The following is a 20,000-nucleotide window of genomic DNA, read 5'->3' as shown; positions in this document are numbered from 1 at the left end:
TTAGGGAATTTAGATTTCTTTTGGGAAAACAATTCATTAAAAATTTTGAACATTTACAAGAAAGAAAACTTGAATTTTACATGAATTATCAAAACCCATTTAATTTGGCTTACAAAACCTCCATCTTTCAATTGATAACAACAGCCCCCACTCCAATTTGATAACAACAGCCCCCACTCAATCTCAAGAACCCAATATCCATACCCCACCTTGCCAAGTAGATAAAAACAACCCCTTTTTCAAACATCCCATTTGAATCTAATCTCAGGCCCATTCAAGCCATTTTTCATATTCACCGTCTTTTAATCACTAAAAAAATAAGAACTATCAAAAGAAAACATGGGGGTGCCAATATCATTCCCGTCATAGTGCTAGCTGTTAGACTTTAAACAGATTTTTCGACCTCTAAACAACAGAATCGTGGGAAATGGTTAACTACAAAGTCGTAGATATTTTCGTGCCGTTTCCAACGAGTATTCGTGCTAGATCAGACAGCGAGCGGTTAAAAAGTTAAGTCCAAAATGGTTGCGGCACACCTTTAGGCATTTCCAGTTTAATGTTGCTGTCCTTTTGTTTGCAACACAAATTCGAACCTCTAAATCACAGATTTACAAACAATGGAGAACTACAAAGTTGTAGCCCTATAAAAGATCTTTCCAACGCATGTTTGTACGTTGAATTTGGCCAAGCGGTTAAAGAGTTACGACAGTTTTAGTGGGCTGCATTTGTCAGATCTTTTAATGGTCAATGGTTTGTCGAATTTGTGCAATTGTCAAAACTTGGTTGTGTTAACGTCATTTTCCAAACCAAAATCGAAAGACATTAATCTAAAGTACATCCAACCTAAAATTAACAAAACTAAAATTCACCCATTTAAAATCCACTGATAAAAATCCGTTAAAAGCCATTAACCAAAAGACCACTAAAAATTTCAAATGAAACTAAAACCTTCTAAATAAACAACTTTAAAAGCTACCAAACACACTAAATACCTTCAGATAATAAAAGCTTCAAGAAAACTCTAAAAGTTTCCACAAACCCAAAAGAATTCGAGATTCCCAAGAGCCGGTGGATTCAAAATTCCTTTAGGAACCCTTAGAGCCCAATTTAGGAACACTGGTGTCGTGTCATGTCGTGTCCTAAGTTTTAGGGAGTCCTAGGTTTTAGGGAGTCCTAGAGTCAAGAGTCCAGCCTCATCACGGACGTTTGCTATGTATAGCAACCGTGCCATAGGTTTAGTTACACTAGTCACCCGATCTTTTCCATAGGACAAGCCTAGTAAACTAGGATGTAGGCTAACCTGCATTAGTCTAAGGGACAACTTGCATTTAGATAAGAATCATATAGCATCTTCGATGAAATCCTAAGATAATAAAATCCTCAACTTGAATTAAATAACTTCTCTTAAAACTGTTGAAACAGTCAATCCCGTCTAGGTCGGTGTCTTAGTTGAGTTAGGCATATGTAACTTAGCTTAGGTGCACCGAACTACGTCGACTCTGATCCCAGTGAGGCTTGGGTACGTAGGCAGCTTGGATGTCTGATGGCATACCACCCGCGAGTCGGCACCACAAACAAATTGTGGTGTTTTGTATATTAATTTTCTTGTAAATGCTTAATCAAATCACTTAGGACTTTCCATGAAATTAGAATTTTAGGAGAACTTTCACATAGATTGAATCCAGACAAATTAATAAATCAAGATACACATTTAGGATTCACATTGAAATTAGATCATAGGATGCATGTCACTTAGTTCGCACATTAACATAGAGTTGAATGAGCCATTTAAAATAAATTTAAAAGAGTTAGCTTTTGGAATCGAAGACCGATTATCGGGCAAGAATGGTGCATGTGGTGGATAACTCCCCATACCTTCCATTCTCGTAACCAGGTAGCGAGTCTAGATTTCTGGTTAATTACGGGTCCTAGATCCCACGTCTAGGTGGCGACTCTGTCAGTCTCTTTCGTGTGGAATTCGGATTGCCTTAGTGATCCCAAGTTCACAGGAAAGATTAATTCAAATCAATAATAAAATGCACACGCCAATCGCGTGGATACGAGAGACCAAGAGAGAGAGAGCGGCGGCTCGCGCCCCACACCCCTCTCGCGGGATCAGGGTACCACAGTCTGGCGACTCTGCTGGGGACCACCTAACTTCATTAAAATTTCAAAAGATAATTCATTTGAATTTAATTTAACTGGCTCATAAAAACTCTATACTTGTTAGATTAGTTTGTCTTGTTTTATTTTCTCATCACATTTTACTCGAACTTAACCTAACAAAACCTGAGGGCATCATAGATTGCGCAAACATATTGCACACACTTACATCACTTGCATCTAAACTCTTGCATCTCACGTGCACACACGTCCTATTTTAGGAACCCGGAGTGTTATCTAGCATGGTTGACTGGGATTTCATCACCTGGTGCCTCTGTGCTAGAGAAGCATTCCACCCTTAGCCTAGTACCTTTATGGTACGTAAACGGATCTCTTGTTCACGTACTGATACGCCGGACACTGGTACAGTATATCGAACAGGGATTCGCGCTAAGGGAACTCTTGGCCTTACCCCTAGATTAACCCACACATGCATGTAGTATACGAACACATGTGCATCATGTGTGTGAGCCTAGTTTAGGATATCCTACCCATTGGTGTCTAGATTAGGCCGTGGTCCATCTTCCAATGGTCACGATCGGTCCTTAGATACACGAACAAAGTCATGAGTCGAGATTCTCTCTCCACTCCGATAGATTAGGATTAGGGTTGATGCCTTCAGGTAACACTGATAAAATGTGAAAAAAAAAAAAAAAAAAAAATTTCCCTTTGGGTTAGGATATAAATCCCATAATTTTCAAAGATCTCATAGGATTAGTCATTCATGATCTATCCGTTGAAAGCAATCTTATGCTATCTCATCTAATCTTTTGATCGTGCGTCTTTCGTTCTTCTGTCATACGATTCGATCGTATCTTCATGCCATCCCCTAACTGGCAGATGCAGAATCTCACAATCTTTCGATTATGCGTTCTCATGATCTGATCATGCCTGGTCCAGATAATCCAATCTTGCTTGTACCCCTGGTCTGTTCCTCCTCTAGGGGCTACCTTTTTCAAGATTATTTTGCTAAGTCCTTCAGAGTTCACTCTCAGAATCATTGAGCTAGGGGCATTTCCCTATGCGAATCAGTCATCATTGTCCAAAATTGAAAGTATCAGCCATGATGATGTTCAGAACGAACCAGCCTTCGCCGAGCCTTCAACGCCAAACAGTTGCAGCAGTTAAAGTTTTAGTCACTTACTATTTTATGTTGAGTCAGTCATCATGGTCAGTATAATTGTTGAGTCCGGTCTTACAGTTAAAGGTCAATACCTAGTCCAGGCAAGTTATCTTCTGTTTCTCTTTCTTATTTAGAGTTGTGAATCGTGAGCATGTTCAGGATAGGTCATCTGATGTAATAGCTTTTCTTTAAATAAAATTTCAGTCAGTTCCAAAAAGTTCACTTGTGTCTGTTCTTAAGTGTGCTTCTGATCTTAAAATAAGACTCCCTCCACAAATGAGGACAAAATTGACGAAACTCCACTTGAGTCACAGCAATTACTTGAACGAGAGGAGGAGCGCCAATCCCAACCTTTCAAAGATGAAATTGAAATGATAAACACTGGCACTGAAACTTTGATTCAGTGAATGCCGATTGAAAATACATTACCCTCTAAAGAGTGTGAAGAATTGATAAAATTATTTCAAGAATAAGAAGATTGTCTAGAAAAGCTACAACCGATACCAGGGGCAAGACATAGATGGAAAGCTCAAAGAAAATGAAGAAAGTGAGAAGATATATGCTATACAAGGGGCATAGAGTGGAAACAACTTTCATATTTCCAATCAATGACCTTGGTTCTCAAATTCATAAAGCCAACAAATTCAAGATGAAAAGTTCAAGAGCAAACAATGAAAAGTGATCATCAGATATCGAGAGTATGAATCCATAGATGGAGGATGTCAAAGAACAAGTTTCGCTCTATGAAAGTCAAAAGCACGTATTAGAATCTTGAAAGAAGAAGATCCATTATCTCTTACCTGGAAATGCCGTCAAACTCCGCGAAAAAAAAAACAAAAGAGAAAAAAAAAATAATCAGTACCAGAGGGACTCTAGTAACCTAGATCGATTCCCAATCTGAACATCGAAAGGCCTCCTTTGGCCGATTAAATCCCAAAATCAAAACCCAATGTCAAAAGAATACCGATTTGCAAACCCTTCGAGCCTAAATCAAATTTTCTTGAAAACCCATCAAACTTGGGGCATTCCCCCGAACTACGCGAGACCTGATCCCTACACTGGGGTACGTAGGCAGCTCGGTTAAACCGAGTTCGGTCGATTCAAAAGAAAAAGAAAAAGAAAAATCAATCGTTCCAAAAAAAAAAAGAGGGACAAGTTCCAAAAGAAGAGAAGATAATTATTCCAGAAAGAAAAGAAAAAAAGAAAAATCAATTAACCTTCAAACAATTTATTTTCAAACTAGGGGCATTTGCCCTGAACTACACACGTCCTAATTCCTACATGGGGATATGGAGGCAACCTGTTCACAGGTTTGGTCGAAATCTTTGTTGAGCCTTAAGCCATTCTTTGTAAAGCCCTATCCTACCTATAAAGTCCCTCCGGTGTTCAGATTTAATGATCTAGGTCCCGAAACACAAAAAGAAAAAAAAGAACGGAGTTTGAAGATCTGCTAGACTGAAAACCTGAAAGGGCGGTCTAGGCAAAATTTAAGATCATTTCCCTGCTAAGTTGAAAACCCGAAAGGGCGGCTTAGGCAAAAGCTAAGGGGATAGCCTGCTGGATCGAAAACCTAGAAAGGTGGTTCAGGCAAAAGTTAAGGCTAGCGCGGTCCGCCAAGTTAAAAACCCTGAAGAGGTAACTTGGTCACGGTAAGAGAATCAGTATAAGAAGGCTACAGCCGGTATCAAGACTGAAGATCAACTGAAATTCAAGCAAATTCAAGTGATATCCTCAAAACTGGGGGCATTGAAGCTAAGCAATCTTAAGGGGCGTAATTAAATCCTTGAGGCATTACTGTTTCAAGGAAGAAGTCCCATGTGCACCAATTGAAAAAAAACATTCCTTGAAAGGATAGACTTACCAAATAAAATATTAACTAAGTCAGAAGTATTACTGTGTCTGTCAGTGTAGTCAGTCAATCTTTGTCATTCTATGTTCACTCCTTCAGAGCTGCTCAATCTTTTGAGTAGTGCATTTTATCTAAGTTTTCTCTTTAGAAAGAGTCAATCGTCGTCCTGGTGTCCAAATGATGCAACTGTCTCGGTGAAGAAGGCCCAGCCTCGTCAGCTCCCTGCGATCGTATGAAGGAGTTCGAGAATCTAGTCAAACAGCTACATTTCAAAGAAGATCAACTCAGAAGAGTTCAGAAGTAGAAACATCAGAAAGCCCAACTTTCGTAAAAAGATCATACCCCAGGAAGGCACCTTAAGCTTGGAAGAGCCCCAGATGCAATGGTGGTTGAGCCAATTTCTCAGAAAGATGAACCATTAAAATTCGGAATCTCCTTCCAGTTGTTAAATACTATCCTGGTCAAGAAATGTTTATCTAAACACCGGTCAAGAGGCAAATCCCACTTTTCCATGATTATATCCAAGAGAGCCATTGTTCTAAATTACCAATCTCAACTGTCTTGTTCAAGGTTTCAGTTATCAAAATCCCCAGAAGACAAGACCAACAGTCTCATTGAGAAAAATCTTGTTGAAGTTTCATAAAAGTGTTCCTAATCCATTCTTGTTACTAATGGTTCTTCGTTCATAAGGTTGGTCGTCTCATCATTCGTCAAAGTCTTGGTTTCCAATATCTTTACTGGGCACGATCTATAATGTCCCCGATTTCATTGAGTTCAAAAAAAAAAAAATCTAAAATTCATCAAATCCAATTCTACGTCAAATTCAAATTCATGAAAACCTCTAAATTCTTCGAGCCCATTTGTGAACGGTGCCTCTTTTCTCGAGGCCATTTGTGAATGGTCTCATCTTCTCCATGAGCCCGTTTGCGGACGGTGCCACATTTCCCAAAAATACAAAAAAAATAAATAAAAATAATAAAAATTCATCAAATCAAATCCTAATTCAAAAAAAAAAAAATCCAATCCTACGAAAAATCTCATGTCCTCTTTGAGCCTGTTTGTGAACGGTGCCTCTTTTCTCGAGGCCATTTGTGAATGGTCTCGTCTTCTCATTGAGCCTGTTTACGGACGGTACCTCATTTCCCAAAAATAAAAAATTTAGCAAATCCAAATCCTTACTTCAAAAAAAAAAAATCCAATCCTACGAAAAATCTCATGTCCTCTTTGAGCCCTTTTGTGAAAGGTGCCCCATTTCTCGAGTCCATTTGTGAATGGTCTCGTCTTCTCCTTGAGCCCGTTTACGGACGGTACCTCATTTCCCAAAAATAAAAAATTTATCAAATCCAAATCCTTAATTCAAAAAAATCCAATCCTACGACAAATTCAAGTTCATAAAAATTCTCTTGTTTCTTTGAGCCCGTTTGTGAACGGTGCCTCATCTCTCGAGTCCATTTGTGAATGGTTTCGTCTTCTCCTTGAGCCCATTTGTGAACGGTGCCTCATTTTCTGAGTTCATTTATGAATGGTCTCATGTCCTCCTTGAGCCCGTTTGTGGACGGTGCCTCATTTCTCAAAAAATCAAAAATTCATCAAATCCAATCCCCAATTCAAAAAATCCAATCCTACGTCAAATTCAAATTCATAAAAATCTCTAAATTTTTCATTGTTGAATTCATCAATCAAAGCTATCTTGTGTCGTCGAGCCCGTTTGTGAACGGTGCCTCATTTCTCGAGCCCATTTGTGAATGGTCTCGTCTTCTCCTTGAGCCCGTTTGCGGACGGTACCTCATTTCCCAAAAATAAAAATTCATCAAATCCAATCCCCGATTCAAACAAATCCAATCTTACGTCAAATTCAAGTTCATGAAAAATCTCATGTCCTCTTTGAGCCCTTCTGTGAAAGGTGCCTCATTTCTTGAGGCCGTTTGTGAATGGTCTCGTCTTCTCCTTGAGCCCGTTTGCGGACGGTACCTCATTTCCCAAAAATAAAAAATTCATCAAAACCAATCCCCGATTCAAACAAATCCAATCTTACGTCAAATTCAAGTTCATGAAAAATCTCATGCCCTCTTTGAGCCCGTTTGTGAACGGTGCCTCTTTTCTCGAGGCCATTTGGGGATGGTCTCGTCTTCTCCTTGAACCCGTTTGTGAACAGGTTTCTCATTCTCTGAGTCCATTTGTGAATGGTCTCATGTCCTCTTTGAGCCCGTTTGTGAACGGTGCCTCTTTTCTCGAGGCCATTTGTGAATGGTCTCATCTTCTCCTTGAGCCCGTTTGCGGACGGTACCTCATTTTCCAAAAATAAAAAAATTTATCAAATCCAAATCCTTAATTAAAAAATAAAAATAAAAATCCATTCCTACGTCAAATTCAAGTTCATAAAAAAATCCCTAAATTCTTCGAGCCCGTTTGTGAACGGTGCCTCATTTCTCGAGTCCATTTGTGAATGGTCTCGTCTTCTCCTCGAACCCGTTTGTGAACAGGTGTCTCATTCTCTGAGTCCATTTGTGAATTGTCTCATCTTCTCCTTGAGCCCGTTTGTGAACGGTGCCTCATTTTCTGAGTCCATTTGTGAATGGTCTCGTGTCCTCTTTGAGCCCGTTTGTGAACGGTGCCTCATTTCTCGAGTCCATTTGTGAATGGTCTCGTCTTCTCCTTGAGCCTGTTTGTGAATGGTGCCTCATTTCTCGAGTCCATTTGTGAATGGTCTTGTCTTATCCTTGAGCCCGTTTGTGAATGGTGCCTCTTTTCTCGAATCCATTTGTGAATGGTATCGTCCTCCTTGAGCCCGTTTGTGAACGGTGCCTTATTTCTCGAGTCCATTTGTGAATGGTCTTGTCTTCTCCTTGAGCCCGTTTGTGAACGGTGCCTCTTTTCTCGAATCCATTTGTGAATGGTATCGTCCTCCTTGAGCCCGTTTGTGAACGGTGCCTCATTTCTCGAGTCCATTTGTGAATGGTCTTGTCTTCTCCTTGAGCCCGTTTGTGAACGGTGCCTCTTTTCTCGAGTCCATTTGTGAATGGTTTTCTATCCTCCTTGAGGCCGTTTGTGAACGGTGCCTCATTATCCAAGTCCATTTGGGAATGCTTCTTATCCTCGTTGAACCCGCTTGTGAGCGGCGTCTCATCTCCTTCTAAAAACTGTTTGAGAGCGATCTTTGTCCTTTCCCTTCAGAATCCATTCGAAAATGATATCTCATTCTCTAATTGCCCGTTTGTGAACGGCGCCGCATCGAGTTTTTATTATTATTCAAGTTCTAGGGTTTCATCTAAGGTTTTGCATTATGTTAAGGTGCGTTGTGTCTAGAGAGTCCTTTGTCGATTAAAACTACGCAAAATGGTTCTGTCATTTTTAACTTTGGTATTCAATGACTACGTCATCTCTACCAAAGAGGGGCATCTGTAGACACCCCATTTTGTTTTGTTTTAATCAACAAATAAATTAGTGTGTTAAATCCATGTGAGAACCCCCTCTATCATTGATTTATATGTTTTAGGTCATTAATATCTTGATCTGACTTTACGGATCATCAATCGGGACAAAATAAGCTAGGGTCACTTCATAGCCCGGACCCTGATTCCATTCCGAGACCCGATTTCCGTAAATCGTTAGATCAATGGCAGATCATGACCTGGGTCTAACCATCCAAAACCACCTAACCTCTCCTCTCATCCTAACCATCCAAACCTCACCTAACCTCACCTAACCTCTCCTCTCATCATAACCATCCAAACCTCACCAAACCTCACCTAACCTCACCTAACCTCACCTAACCTTACCTAACCTCACCTAACCTCACCTAACCTCACCTAACCTCCTATCCCATTCTCCTATAAATACCCTCTCATCCCACCATCAAAAAAAAAAAAAGAAAAGAGGAGAGAACCCCTCTCTTAGAAAATTCAAGCCCTCTCTCTAGACCAAATCCCTCTTCTCCATAAGTTTGCATGGAATATCGTCTACAAAAAGGTATGTCTTTTGGAATTTTATTTTCTTTTCTATATTTGTAGGATTGAGTGTTGTTTTGCGTATATTTTGGTTGATGTCATGTTTAATTTTGTACTAGTTTGGCCTTGGTCATGTTCTCACTTATGCTAAATATGATTAATGTGTTAGGGTCATTAGAACCTATTTGCAATGGGATGTTGAAATCATTGGCTTGTTAGGGAATTTAGATTTCTTTTGGGAAAACAATTCATTAAAAATTTTGAACATTTACAAGAAAGAAAACTTGAATTTTACATGAATTATCAAAACCCATTTAATTTGGCTTACAAAACCTCCATCTTTCAATTGATAACAACAGCCCCCACTCCAATTTGATAACAACAGCCCCCACTCAATCTCAAGAACCCAATATCCATACCCCACCTTGCCAAGTAGATAAAAACAACCCCTTTTTCAAACATCCCATTTGAATCTAATCTCAGGCCCATTCAAGCCATTTTTCATATTCACCGTCTTTTAATCACTAAAAAAATAAGAACTATCAAAAGAAAACATGGGGGTGCCAATATCATTCCCGTCATAGTGCTAGCTGTTAGACTTTAAACAGATTTTTCGACCTCTAAACAACAGAATCGTGGGAAATGGTTAACTACAAAGTCGTAGATATTTTCGTGCCGTTTCCAACGAGTATTCGTGCTAGATCAGACAGCGAGCGGTTAAAAAGTTAAGTCCAAAATGGTTGCGGCACACCTTTAGGCATTTCCAGTTTAATGTTGCTGTCCTTTTGTTTGCAACACAAATTCGAACCTCTAAATCACAGATTTACAAACAATGGAGAACTACAAAGTTGTAGCCCTATAAAAGATCTTTCCAACGCATGTTTGTACGTTGAATTTGGCCAAGCGGTTAAAGAGTTACGACAGTTTTAGTGGGCTGCATTTGTCAGATCTTTTAATGGTCAATGGTTTGTCGAATTTGTGCAATTGTCAAAACTTGGTTGTGTTAACGTCATTTTCCAAACCAAAATCGAAAGACATTAATCTAAAGTACATCCAACCTAAAATTAACAAAACTAAAATTCACCCATTTAAAATCCACTGATAAAAATCCGTTAAAAGCCATTAACCAAAAGACCACTAAAAATTTCAAATGAAACTAAAACCTTCTAAATAAACAACTTTAAAAGCTACCAAACACACTAAATACCTTCAGATAATAAAAGCTTCAAGAAAACTCTAAAAGTTTCCACAAACCCAAAAGAATTCGAGATTCCCAAGAGCCGGTGGATTCAAAATTCCTTTAGGAACCCTTAGAGCCCAATTTAGGAACACTGGTGTCGTGTCATGTCGTGTCCTAAGTTTTAGGGAGTCCTAGGTTTTAGGGAGTCCTAGAGTCAAGAGTCCAGCCTCATCACGGACGTTTGCTATGTATAGCAACCGTGCCATAGGTTTAGTTACACTAGTCACCCGATCTTTTCCATAGGACAAGCCTAGTAAACTAGGATGTAGGCTAACCTGCATTAGTCTAAGGGACAACTTGCATTTAGATAAGAATCATATAGCATCTTCGATGAAATCCTAAGATAATAAAATCCTCAACTTGAATTAAATAACTTCTCTTAAAACTGTTGAAACAGTCAATCCCGTCTAGGTCGGTGTCTTAGTTGAGTTAGGCATATGTAACTTAGCTTAGGTGCACCGAACTACGTCGACTCTGATCCCAGTGAGGCTTGGGTACGTAGGCAGCTTGGATGTCTGATGGCATACCACCCGCGAGTCGGCACCACAAACAAATTGTGGTGTTTTGTATATTAATTTTCTTGTAAATGCTTAATCAAATCACTTAGGACTTTCCATGAAATTAGAATTTTAGGAGAACTTTCACATAGATTGAATCCAGACAAATTAATAAATCAAGATACACATTTAGGATTCACATTGAAATTAGATCATAGGATGCATGTCACTTAGTTCGCACATTAACATAGAGTTGAATGAGCCATTTAAAATAAATTTAAAAGAGTTAGCTTTTGGAATCGAAGACCGATTATCGGGCAAGAATGGTGCATGTGGTGGATAACTCCCCATACCTTCCATTCTCGTAACCAGGTAGCGAGTCTAGATTTCTGGTTAATTACGGGTCCTAGATCCCACATCTAGGTGGCGACTCTGTCAGTCTCTTTCGTGTGGAATTCGGATTGCCTTAGTGATCCCAAGTTCACAGGAAAGATTAATTCAAATCAATAATAAAATGCACACGCCAATCGCGTGGATACGAGAGACCAAGAGAGAGAGAGCGGCGGCTCGCGCCCCACACCCCTCTCGCGGGATCAGGGTACCACAAGTTGACCCAACTCTCTAGTCGAGTATGCTCAACCTCTTTAACTAATTGGACTCTCCCCTTAGTTGACTCAATCCAATTCCTTAATCAACCCATCCCAATGCAACCGAGTCGCATTCGACCAAGTTGCGGCCTTCCATGTCACAACCGAGTCATTCCCCTATTCTACTAATGCCCTTTTACACCTAATAGAACTTCCTCCCTTTTGCCTAACCAAGTCATATCCCAACACAATCTGAGTCGCATGTTTGAATCCATTTGGCCGAATCTCATAAGCCCGCCCATTTTGAATTCCGAAAATTCAAACCCTTGATGATTCCTATATGCTCAATTCTTTGATGCAAATTCCCAATTCCAAAATCCCATTGCTAGATCAATGTTTCTGAATCTCAAGTCCAATGCTCAAATACAAACCCGATTCCAGATCCAAATACCAATTCTGTCTTCCAAAATCCAAGCAACCTCCCCAGCGGAACTACGTGTGGCTTGATCCCCATCGCGGGGTACGTAGGCAATTTGGCACTCCCAAGTTCAGTCGCACCTTTCTCTATCTTTCTCATTCCCTCACACTATTTCATCATCTCTTCCATCCTTTTTTTCACTAACCTCGAGAATTTAAATCGATTTGTCTTGTGTCTTTCGGAACCGTTGGATCACGGTTTCCGTCTTAAGAACCATTAGAGCCCACTTTAGGAACACTGGTGTCGTGTCGTGTCCTAAGTTTTAGGGAGTCCTAGAGTTAGGAGTCCAGCCTCATCACGGACGTTTGCTATGTATAGCAACCGTGCCATAGGTCTAGTTACACTAGTCACCCGATCTTTCCCTAGGACAAGCCTAGTAAACTAGGATGTAGGCTAACCTGCATTAGTCTAAGAGACAACTTGCATTTAGATAAGAATCATATAGCATCTTCGATGAAATCCTAAGATAATAAAATCCTCAACTTGAATTAAATAACTTCTCCTAAAACTGTTGAAACAGTCAATCCCGTCTAGGTCGGTGTCTTAGTTGAGTTAGGCATATGTAACTTAGCTTAGGTGCACCGAACTACGTCGACTCTGATCCCAGTGAGGCTTGGGTACGTAGGCAGCTTGGATGTCTGATGGCATACCACCCGCGAGTCGGCACCACAACAAATTGTGGTGTTTTGTATATTAATTTTCTTGTAAATACTTAATCAAATCACTTAGGACTTTCCATGAAATTAGAATTCTAGGAGAACTTTCACTTAGATTGAATCCAGACAAATTAATAAATCAAGATACACATTTAGGATTCTCATTGAAATTAGATCATAGGATGCATGTCACTTAGTTCGCACATTAACATAGAGTTGAATGAGCCATTTAAAATAAATTTAAAAGAGTTAGCTTTTGGAATCGAAGACCGATTATCGGGCAGGAATGGTGCATGTGGCGGATAACTCCCCATACCTTCCATTCTCGTAACCAGGTAGCGAGTCTAGATTTCTGGTTAATTTCGGGTCCTAGATCCCACATCTAGGTGGCGACTCTGTCAGTCTCTTTCGTGTGGAATTCGGATTGCCTTAGTGATCCCAAGTTCACATGAAAGACGAATTCAAATCAATAATTAAATGCACACGCCAATCGCGTGGGTACGGGAGACCAAGAGAGAGAGCGCGGCGGCTCGCGCCCCACCCCTCTCGCGGGATCGGGTACCACAGTCTGGCGACTCTGCTGGGGATCACCTAACTTCATTAAAATTCCAAAAGATAATTCATTTGAATTTAATTTAACTGGCTCATAAGAACTCTATCTCTTGTATACTTGTCAGATTAGTTTGTCTTGTTTTATTTTCTCATCACATTTTACTCAAACTTAATCTAACAAAACCTGAAGGCATCATAGATCGCGCGAACTTATTGCACACACTTACATCACTTGCATCTAAACCCTTGCATCTCACGTGCACACACGTCCTATTTTAGGAACCCGGAGTGTTATCTAGCATGGTTGACTGGGATTTCATCACCTGGTGCCTCTGTGCTAGAGAAGCATTCCACCCTTAGCCTGGTACCTTTATGGTACGTAAACGGATCCCTTGTTCACGTACTGATACGCCGGACACTGGTACAGTATATCGAACATGGATTCGCGCTAAGGGAACTCTTGGCCTTACCCCTAGATTAACCCACACATGCATGTAATATACGAGCACATGTGCATCACGTGTGTGAGCCTAGTTTAGGATATTCTACCTATTTGTGTTTAGATTAGGCCGTAGTCCATCTTCCAATGGCTACGATCGGTCCTTAGATACACGAACAAAGGCATGAGTCGAGATTCTCTCTCCACTCCGATAGATTAGGATTAGGGTTGATGCCTTCAGGTAACACTGATAAAATGTGAAAAAAAAAAAAAAAAAAAAATTCCCTTTGGGTTAGGATATAAATCCCATCATTTCCAAAAATCTCATAGGATTAGTCATTCATGATCTATCCGTTGAAAGCAATCTTATGCTATCTCATCTAATCTTTTGATCGTGCGTCTTTCGTTCTTCTGTCATACGATTCGATCGTATCTTCATGCCATCCCCTAACCGGCAGATGCAGAATCTCACAATCTTTCTATTATGCATTCTCATGATCTGATCATGCCTGGTCCAGATAATCCAATCTTGCTTGTACCCCTGGTCTCTTCCTCCTCTAGGGGCTACCTTTTCAAGATTATTTTGCTAAGTCCTTCAGAGTTCACTCTCAGAATCCTTGAGCTAGGGGCATTCCCCTATGCGAATCAGTCATCATTGTCCAAAATTGAAAGTATCAGCCATGATGATGTTCAGAACGAACCAGCCTTCGCCGAGCCTTCAACGCCAAACAGTTGCAGCAGTTAAAGTTTTAGTCACTTACTATTTTATGTTGAGTCAGTCATCATGGTCAGTATAATTGTTGAGTCCGGTCTTACAGTTAAAGGTCAATGCCTAGTCCAGGCAAGTTATCTTCTGTTTCCCTTTCTTATTTAGAGTTGTGAATCCTGAGCATGTTCAGGATAGGTCGTCTGATGTAATAGCTTTTCTTTAAATAAAATTTCAGTCAGTTCCAAAAAGTTCACTTGTGTCTGTTTCTTAAGTGTGCTTCTGATCTTAAAATAAGACTCCCTCCTCAAATGAGGACAAAATTGACGAAACTCCACTTGAGTCACAGCAATTACTTGAACGAGAGGAGGAGCGCCAATCCCAACCTTTCAAAGATGAAATTGAAATGATAAACACTGGCACTGAAACTTTGATTCAGTGAATGCCGATTGAAAATACATTACCCTCTAAAGAGTGTGAAGAATTGATAAAATTATTTCAAGAATAAGAAGATTGTCTAGAAAAGCTACAACCGATACCAGGGGCAAGACATAGATGGAAAGCTCAAAGAAAATGAAGAAAGTGAGAAGATATATGCTATACAAGGGGCATAGAGCGGAAACAACTTTCATATTTCTAATCAATGACCTTGGTTCTCAAATTCATAACATAAAGCCAACAAATTCAAGATGAAAAGTTCAAGAGCAAACAATGAAAAGTGATCATCAGATATCGAGAGTACGAATCCATAGATGGAGGATGTCAAAGAACAAGTTTCACTCTATGAAAATCAAAAGCACGTATTAGAATCTTGGAAGAAGAAGATCCATTATCTCTTACCTGGAAATGCCGTCAAATTCTGTGAAAAAAAAGAAAAGAAAAAATAAATAAATAATCAGTACCAGAGGGACCCTAGTAACCTAGATCGATTCCCAATTTGAACATCGGAAGGCCTCCTTTGGCCGAATAAATCCCAAAATCAGAACCCAACGTCAAAAGAATACCGGTTTGCAAACCCTTCGAGCCTGAATCAAATTTTCTTGAAAACCCATCAAACTAGGGGCATCCGCCCCGAACTACGCGAGACCTGATCCCTACACTGGGGTACGTAGGCAGCTCGGTTAAACCGAGTTCGGTCGATTCAAAAAAAAAAAAAAAAGAAAAATCAATCGTTCCAGAAAAAAAAAGATGGACAAGTTCCAAAAGAAGAGAAGTTAATTGTTCCAGAAAGAAAAGAAAAAAGGAAAAAAACCAATTAACCTTCAAACAATTGATCTTCAAACTAGGGGCATTCGCCTTGACCTACACACGACCTGATTCCTACCTTGGGATATGTAGGCAACCTGTTCACAGGTTCGGTCGAAATCTTTGTTGAACCTTAAGCCATTCTTTGAAAAGCCCTATCCTACCTATAAAGTCCTTCTGGTGTTCAGAACTAATGAGCTAGGTCCCGAGACACAATAAAAAAAAAATGATGAATAAGAAAACGAACGGAGTTTGAAGATCTGCTAGACTGAAAACCTGAAAGGGCGGTCTAGGCAAAATTTAAGATCATTCCCCTGCTAAGTTGAAAACCCGAAAGGGCGGCTTAGGCAAAAGCTAAGGGGATAGCCTGCTGGATCGAAAACCTAGAATGGTGGTTCAGGCAAAAGTTAAGGCTAGCGCGGTCCGCCAAGTTAAAAACCCCGAAGAGGTGACTTGGTCACGGTAAGAGAATCAGTATAAGAAGGCAACAGCCGGTATCAAGACTGAAGATCAACTGAAGTTCAAGCAAATTCAAGTGATATCCTCAAAACTGGGGGCATTGAAGCTAAGCAATCTTAGGGGGCGTAATTAAATCCTTGAGGCATTACTGTTTTAAGGAAGAAGTCCAGTGTTTACCAATTGAAAAACTATTCCTCGAAAGGATAGACTTACCAAACAAAATATTAACTAAGTCAGAAGCATCACTGTGTTTGTCAGTATAGTCAGTCAATCTTTGTTATTCTAAGTTCACTCCTTCAGGGCTGCTCAATCCTTTGAGTAGTGCCTTTCATCTAAGTTTTCTCTTTAGAAAGAGTCAATCGTCGTTCCTATGTCCAAATGATGTAACTGTCTTGGTGAAGGAGGCCCGGCCTAGGCAGCTCCCTGCAATTATACCTGAAAGGGTTCGAGAATCTAGTCAAACAGCTACATTTCAAAGAAGATCAACTCAGAAGAGTTCAGAAGTAGAAACATCAGAAAGCCCAGCTTCCGTAAAAAGATCATACCCCAGGAAGGCACCTTAAGCTTGGAAGAGCCCCATATGCAATGGTGGTTGAGCCAATTTCTCAGAAAGATGAACCATTAAAATTCAGAATTTCCTTCCGGTTAGTTAAATACTATCCTGGTCAAGAAATGTTCATCTAAGCACCTGTCAAAAAACAGATCCCGCTTTTCCATGTTAGAGAGCCGTTGTTCTAAATTACCAATTTCAAGTATCTTGTTCAAGGTTTCAGTTTTCAAAATCCCCAGAAGACAAGACCAACAGTCTCATTGAGAAAAATCTTGTTGAAGTTTCATAAAAGTGTTCCTAATCCATTCTTGTTACTAATGGTTCTTCGTTCATAAGGTTGGTCGTCTCATCATTCGTCAAAGTCTTGGTTTCCAATATCTTTACTGGGCACGATCTATAATGTCCCCGATTTCATTGAGTTCAAAAAAAAAAAAAAATCCTTAATTCAAAAAAAAATCCAATCCTATGTCAAATTCAAGTTCATAAAAAAAATCTCTAAATTCTTTGAGCCCGTTTGTGAACGGGGCCTCATTTCTCGAGTCCATTTGTGAATGGTCTCGTCTTCTCCTTGAACCCGTTTGTGAACAGGTTTCTCATTCTCTGAGTCCATTTGTGAATGGTCTCATGTCCTCTTTGAGCCCGTTTGTGAACGGTGCCTCTTTTCTCGAGGCCATTTGTGAATGGTCTCATCTTCTCCTTGAGCCCGTTTGCGGACGGTACCTCATTTTCCAAAAACAAAAAAATTCATCAAATCCAATCCCTGATTCAAACAAATCCAATCTTACGTCAAATTCAAGTTCATGAAAAATCTCATGTCCTCTTTGAGCCCTTTTGTGAAAGGTGCCTCATTTCTCGAGTCCATTTGTGAATGGTCTCGTCTTCTCCCTGAACCCGTTTGTGAACAGGTTTCTCATTCTCTGAGTCCATTTGTGAATGGTCTCATGTCCTCTTTGAGCCCGTTTGTGAACGGTGCCTCTTTTCTCGAGGCCATTTGTGAATGGTCTCATCTTCTCCTTGAGCCCGTTTGCGGACGGTACCTCATTTTCCAAAAATAAAAAAAATTTATCAAATCCAAATCCTTAATTAAAAAAAAATCCAATTCTACGTCGAATTCAAATTCATGAAAACCTCTAAATTCTTTGAGCCCGTTTGTGAACGGTGCCTCTTTTCTCGAGGCCATTTGTGAATGGTCTCGTCTTTTCCTTGAGCCCGTTTGCGGACGGTACCTCATTTCTCAAAAATAAAAAAAATTCATCAAATCCAATCCCCGATTCAAACAAATCCAATCTTACGTCAAATTCAAGTTCATGAAAAATCTCATGTCCTCTTTGAGCCCTTTTGTGAAAGGTGCATCATTTCTCAAGTCCATTTGTGAATGGTCTCGTCTTCTCCTTGAACCCGTTTGTGAACAGGTTTCTCATTCTCTGAGTCCATTTGTGAATGCTCTAATGTCCTCTTTGAGCCCGTTTGTGAACGGTGCCTCTGTTCTCGAGGCCATTTGTGAATGGTCTCATCTTCTCCTTGAGCCCGTTTGCGGACGGTACCTCATTTTCCAAAAATAAAAAAATTTATCAAATCCAAATCCTTAATTAAAAAAAAAAAAATAAAAAAAATCCAATCCTACGTCAAATTCAAGTTCATAAAAAATCTCTAAATTCTTCGAGCCCGTTTGTGAACGGGGCCTCATTTCTCAAGTCCATTTGTGAATGGTCTCGTCTTCTCCTTGAACCCGTTTGTGAACGGTGTCTCATTCTCTGAGTCCATTTGTGAATGGTCTCATCTTCTCCTTGAGCCCGTTTGTGAACGGTGCCTCATTTTCTGAGTCCATTTGTGAATGGTCTCGTGTCCTCTTTGAGCCCGTTTGTGAACGGTGCCTCATTTCTCGAGTCCATTTGTGAATGGTCTTGTCTTCTCCTTGAGCCCGTTTGTGAACGGTGCCTCATTTCTCGAATCCATTTGTGAATGGTCTCGTCTTCTCCTTGAGCCCGTTTGTGAATGGTGCCTCATTTCTCGAGTCCATTTGTGAATGGTCTTGTCTTATCCTTGAGCCCATTTGTGAATGGCGCCTCTTTTCTCGAATCCATTTGTGAATGGTATCGTCCTCCTTGAGCCCGTTTGTGAATGGTGCCTCATTTCTCGAGTCCATTTGTGAATGGTCTTGTCTTCTCCTTGAGCCCGTTTGTGAACGGTGCCTCTTTTCTTCGAGTCCATACAACTATGGTCTCTTATCCTCTTTGAACATCATACATCTATGATGTCTCATTTCCTTGGAATCCGTACAAATACGGTATTTCATTCTCTTCGAGTCCATACAACTATGGTCTCTTATCCCCTTTGAACATCATACAACTATGATGTCTCATTTCCTTGGAATCCTTACAAATACGGTATTTCATTCTCTTCGAGTCCATACAACTATGGTCTCTTATACCCTTTGAACATCATACAACTATGATGTCTCATTTCCTTGGAATCCGTACAAATACGGTATTTCATTCTCTTCGAGTCCATACAACTATGGTCTCTTATCCCCTTTGAACATCATACAACTATGATGTCTCATTTCCTTGGAATCCGTACAAATACGGTATTTCATTCTCTTCGAGTCCATACAACTATGGTCTCTTATCCCCTTTGAACATCATACAACTATGATGTCTCATTTCCTTGGAATCCATACAAAAACGGTATTTCATTCTCTTCGAGTCCATACAACTATAGTCTCTTATCCCCTTTGAACATCATACAACTATGATGTCTCATTTCCTTGGAATCCGTACAAATACGGTATTTCATTCTCTTCGAGTCCATACAACTATGGTCTCTTATCCCCTTTGAACATCATACAACTATGATGTCTCATTTCCTTCGAATCCGTATAAATACGGTATTTCATCTTGCCCAAGCCCATTCAAAAATGATGCTGCATTTTCATTAAGAATCTTTCAAAAGTCATCCATTATTCTCTCTGAGACCATTTGAAAATGACGTCTCATTTCCTCTGAAGCTGTTCAAAAGCGATATTCCTTTCCCTCCGAAAATCCATTTGAAAATGGTATCCCATTTCTCTCGTTGCCAGCGGCACCGCAGCGGGTTTGTTTTATTGCATTCCAATTCTAGGATTTCATCTAAGGTCTTGCATTATATTAGGTTGCATTGTGTTTAGGGGGTTCCTTTGTCGATTAAAGTTACGCAAAATGGTTCTGTCATTTTAACTTTGGTATTCGATGACTACGTCGTCTCTACCAAAGAGGGGCATCTGTAGACACCCACATTTTGCTTTACTTTAACCAACAATAACCTAATATATGTTTTAGGTCATTAATATCTTGATCTGACTTTACGGATCATCAATCGGGACAAAATAAGATAGGGTCACTTCATAGCCCGAACCCTGATTCCATTCCGAGACCCGATTTCCGTAAATCGTTAGATCAATGGCAGATCTTGACCTGGGTCTAACCATCCAAAACCACCTAACCTCTCCTCTCATCCTAACCATCCAAACC

The 20,000-nt window shown here is 40.0% G+C and overlaps 1 long non-coding RNA gene across 1 annotated transcript in view; it reads left to right on the top strand.

Annotated features, from left to right (window-relative positions):
* Positions 1-9,273, top strand: part of LOC143887634 (uncharacterized) — a 9,970-nt gene extending 697 nt beyond the window's left edge. The window contains exon 2 of the long non-coding RNA XR_013254314.1: positions 3,004-9,273. This is a non-coding gene — a long non-coding RNA (uncharacterized LOC143887634). The remainder of the gene's footprint in view (positions 1-3,003) is intronic.
* The last annotated feature ends 10,727 nt before the right edge of the window (positions 9,274-20,000 follow it).

This window comes from Tasmannia lanceolata, unplaced genomic scaffold (genome assembly GCF_043159265.1).
Source record: "Tasmannia lanceolata isolate RefF3 unplaced genomic scaffold, GAP_Taslan_0.1 ptg000012l, whole genome shotgun sequence".
Lineage (NCBI taxonomy): Eukaryota > Viridiplantae > Streptophyta > Magnoliopsida > Canellales > Winteraceae > Tasmannia > Tasmannia lanceolata.
Note: the sequence above shows the minus strand (reverse complement) of the source record. Positions and strands in the feature narration are given on the sequence as shown.